At 46.4% G+C, this 4988-nt stretch overlaps 1 protein-coding gene across 3 annotated transcripts in view; it reads right to left on the bottom strand.

Moving 5' to 3' along the window:
• Positions 1 to 4988, bottom strand: part of LOC109517378 (single-stranded DNA-binding protein 3) — a 36042-nt gene that overhangs the window by 9422 nt on the left and 21632 nt on the right. The window lies entirely within an intron of this gene.

Genomic DNA, 4988 nt, shown 5'->3' with positions numbered 1-4988 from the left:
TTTTTTTTTTTTATGCTGACAAATTAGGGCAAAGTGTTCAAGGAGAAACCTCTACATTAAAAAAAGAAAAAAAAAGAAGAAAAATCGAAATCTGGCAAGTGTCCCTCCGCTTCACGACTCTGGTGTTTGCAGTCACTTTTAACTTTGGCTTATTTGAACTTTATAGCTAAGGATGATTTGCAAAGGGGGAAAAAAAAATTCCGTGGCTTCTGTACACAGCGTTGCCAAATGAGAGTGAGGTTTTTTTTTTAAATTTGACGTTGTTTTGCATATAACAAGAAAGGAGCTTGGGGGAAGGCAATCACGGAGTCAATCATGGTGAGCAACTGTACGTTGATACATGATGGAAACCTTTGACCCGAGGTACACATTTTGCATATATGGTCATTTATTTAGAATCAAGTTTACACAGGTACTTTTTTTTTTTTTTTGACATTACTGAGCTCAGTCGCATTATTTGTAAAATAAATATATTTATTGGTATTACTTCTTGATGCTGGGAGTAAATGCTGGGTGGAAAACAGTCTCAGATAGCAAATTACAGATTGGGGGGTGGGGGTGCGGTATTTTATGCCCCCCCCCCACACACACACATACATAGCAACAACACGGCCAGATTGTTGGCCAAATGCCCCAATGACGCTTTCCATTTTTGTTAGCATTCAGGTAGTGGAAGCCTCGTCATTAGATACACAACGTGTGATGATCGATATAATTTTTCCACGTTTGACGTAAACCTTCATCTGAGAGTATCACACAATTCCGCCCTCGTGTGTGGCGCCCCGAGTCCAAACTAATTCAATTGGAGTCTATTCATTAGGCGTTGGTTTATTGTGGACGGTTGCAGCAGGCGGGCTAAGCAAATGTGCCAACTGGGATTTCAACAAATCAAACAATTACACGCATTACATTAGTTACACAGTAACATGATCTCGGGTGCAGCTGGCACCGTGCAATGCAAACACGTCGGACATGCATGCAATAAGCGGTTTCGAGAAGAGATATTCATTTTCGACAGTGCTTTTCCTGTTCAGGGTCGGGGGCGAGCTAAAGCCTATCCCAGTCGACTCGTCAATCACAGGGAGAAGAATGGTGATGATTTAATAATTCAAATCATTGAAATCAGCGGTATCGAGCGATAGTTGTTTTTTTTTCAAGGCTTTTTACAGCATATCGAAAGGAGAGCCGCAATTGCAGATGCACTTTTGGTTTCTTGAACACTAGGAGTACATTAAAGCACACTCACGCAGAAGCTGCTGTTAGCCACAGCCCACGCGCAAACACTCACACACTATCCCCACCATGCCTGCAATACATAGATATGACGCAAAATATTTTCGGTTCATTCTATGCTTGCATTGTTTTGCTGTGTTCAAATACGTTCACAAGGTGTTTGGAAGTTTGTTTCGACACAACGAAATGTGTTAAAAGTGGGTGGATGCGTAAAACTATATTTTTTAAAAAAGTTGATTTTGATGTATTCACATTTAAAAGCACAACACGTGTCACGATGACCACTTTTTTTTGCTAATCACGATAGCGCAACATATACTTGTTTTCCATCTTTTTGTTGTCTGGGGGAACAATGCAGAACGAAAGTGGAAATGTCGGGGTGGTGTGGAGGGGTAGGCGGCGAGCCAAATGATTCAGCCCGGGAGTTAAATATGATATAACCGTATTCTCGTCCGCACACACGTACACTCGTGTCAGAAGCGCTTACATAAGCATGCCGGAACAAACACGCACACACACAAACGGGTATACACACGCACACACACAACTACACACACACACAGTTGCATCACAAGCTTATAAAGTGCTGCCTTTCAGTAGTGAGGCAGACAGGCAAGAGGGAGGTTTAGTGTGTGTGTGTCTGCGTGTGTGTGTGTGTGTGGGGGGGGGGGGTCAGGTCTGTAGGTCCATGCTAGCCAACACACATGCGCGCACCTTCCCCACTTTCACTCCCATGGAGGCATTTCCAATTCTTTGCCGGCACACTAATAAACGTTGATAAAGAAGTTACGCATGAAAGAAAGAAGAAAACCATACACACACACACCAAAACACACCTCCCCCAGCTTTATGCTAATTCCGAGTCCCTGGGGGAGCACAGGGTCCACTGCCTCTTTCCCTCCATCCTCATCCCTCCATTCTTTTACCCTCCCCAGTCCAAGACATGTTCTTCCATGCGTGTGTGCCCCGAAAAAGCTACTATTCCGTTCCTCACGCATACCACCCCCCACCTCGCGCAGCCCACCCCAGCCCCAACGCTCTCCCTTCCGAGTAAGGGGCGTCAGAAGCTTGCAGAAGCTGTTGCCATGGAGACAGGTCCTATCTGCACTCTGTCCCCCTGGCATCCCCCGCTCCAGGAAGGAGAAAGAACAAGAAGATGCTGAAGAAAGACAGAGAGAGAGAGAGAGAGAGAGAGAGAGAGAGAGAGAGAGAGAGGGAGTTAAGATAAACATGCAAAGAGACTGAAGACGAGGACGAAGAGGAGGGCTACATTTGTCCACCATCAATCATTGTTGCGCGTTCCTGATACAGACCATTACCAATGTCTACTAATTCTTGTTTCAAGGTGGATTTCGAAAACAAATGTGATTCTCGACACTGCTGGAGTTCTCGTTTTCCCAGTAGCTTGCGAATGAGTGGGGGGGAAGTGGGGTGGGGAAGCTTGGCGCTAAGCTAACTTGCTCCCTCCTTCCGTGGTTTGCATCCTTGCCTGTGTGGCGTAAAAACAAAGTAGACCCCCGACAAGAATCGTTATCGCTAAAAGCAGATGAGGAGCAGCTAAGCGTGCGACACGCAGAGCAAAATGAGAACACCGGAGAAGATGGAGACACCGATGCTAATTGCCAAGTTCATGTGAAATGTTGCGGAAGACCAGAATAAGCGCACGGAACACTTTGAAGGTTTTTTTTTTTTAAATTGGACGCTTGATTATGATGATACAGCAAATATTTCATTGAAGTACATGATAAATTCACCCAAAGCCTCGAGTGACACGAAAAAAAAAAAAAAAAAAACTTTGGGAATATTTACGCAATTTTAATGGCCCGCTTCCGTAGAGCTTCGCTGGCAGAGTATTTAAAGGCTACTCGTCAGTATATTTCATATCGAGATTGGCCAATCCAAAGAGTGTTTCACTTCATCTAATGATTGCTGTTAGCCTCTTGAAAATTGGACAGCGAGCTCCGCGGTGGTCCACTTGATTTGTGTACACAAGCAAGACATGATCTTCAAAACGCCAAACAGCTCAATTAATTTGCACCGGACCCAACGTCCGAGGCTCTATTTCTCTCTCGTGAACACTTGCTAATGAGTGGGGGAGGGGTGATTAAATGATTCATCTTAAATGATTACTCCATGATTAGATTACGTGATGAAATAGATTTGCGGTGAAAGAAGAAAAGAAAGTGCCCGGGGGTGGGGGGGGGGGGGGGTATGATGACTTGTGAGAAAGTCAGAATTGTTTCTATTTCCTTTATTTCATTTGGGGAAAATTAGTTTTGGGCGGCCCAGTGGACGAATGGTTCGCGCGTCCACCTCACAGTACAGAGGTCGTGGGTTCGATCCCGGCTCCGGCCTTCCTGTGTGGAGTTTGCATGTTCTCCCGGGGCCCGCATGGGTTTTCTCCGGGTACTCTGGTTTCCTCCCGCGTTCCAAAAACATGCATGGCAGGCTGATTGAAATGGATGGAAAATTAGTTCCAAAAATCTGAACAACTTGGGCCAGTGTCGTGGAATGGATTGTTTTCCAACAAACGTCCAAATAAAAATTTAACAAGGCAGATGACCGTCTGCATAGGTTCTGTTTTTCATTTTGCTGGAAGGAGGTTGTTGGCACAAGTGGGGTTCTAATTAGTATTCAGACAACCTATACAAAGCAATTAGGTACTGACTAACTCAATCGAGGCCCAGAATAAGGAATGTGAATGCAATTGAGGCAGTTCGCAGTCCTCTTACATGGAGGTTGTCCCCACTATGGCTGATTTCAGGGTCAGGGGGAGGTGATCCGTTTTCTTTGCTGCGCAGGAAGCAAGTTTTGATCATCCGGCCCCAGGCAAACAACCGCAGACGCGCGACATAAAATGCGCAACCTTTGATGTCTCCCCGTAAACGGCGTGAGTTGCGCTTCGAGCAGCAGCGGGTGGGCCACCCGAGTGTTTCTGTGGCGTCTTCCAAACATTTTACGCGCCCTTGCAAAGATGCCACGTTGGCTTGGTCTGGATTCTCACGCTCTAGTCCCAAGTGGCACACTTTGGATATGTGTCATGGCAGCGTGATGTGTCAATACGTGTCACTTGAATATGGGCAGTCAAAAAAAAAAAAAAAAACATCCGGGCGTTCATTTGGATGGTTCATTTGGGTTTAAATCCAGCCGGGAGAAGCTAACGACGCTAGTAACGGCACAATATGGAGCCAAAAGCATTTGCCGTCTCACATCCAGGGCCGTGAGACTGGATGAATCAATATTGCTCAACACATTATTGACCTGTGCCTGATACCTTTCACGGGGATAAAAACAGGGACATAAACATGAGATGGAAGGAGGAGGTAGAAATAAATGCGTGCATGTTTGTGAGTCCCTGCCCGGAGAGGCTACTGATGTACATTCTGCTTCACTGATATGTACCTCATCACCGTCTCCTTGACCCGATGTCCTGATTGCACAGACAGACAGACAGAGAAAGAGTGACAGATCGGAGGTAGATGGCGGGAGAGAAGAAGAGAGGCAAAAAGAGTTGACTGCGGTGATCCAGCTAATTTATCAGCCCAGTCAAAACACGCGGCCATTGCGCTCAACAGGATGCGGGGGGGCCGGGACGCGACGGCGGACAGACAGAAAGCCCAGCTGCTCCTCAAAACTGGCACGGGGCTTGGGTGCTGAAAGCAGACGGGCGCGCACGCGTGCGTGCACGCGCACACACACACACACACACACACACACACACACACACACACACACACACACACACACACACGCGC

Source organism: Hippocampus comes, unplaced genomic scaffold, assembly GCF_001891065.2.
Source record: "Hippocampus comes isolate QL1 unplaced genomic scaffold, H_comes_QL1_v1.1 scaffold92, whole genome shotgun sequence".
Taxonomy (NCBI): Eukaryota; Metazoa; Chordata; class Actinopteri; order Syngnathiformes; family Syngnathidae; genus Hippocampus; species Hippocampus comes.
This window is presented reverse-complemented; position numbering and strand designations above follow the sequence as displayed.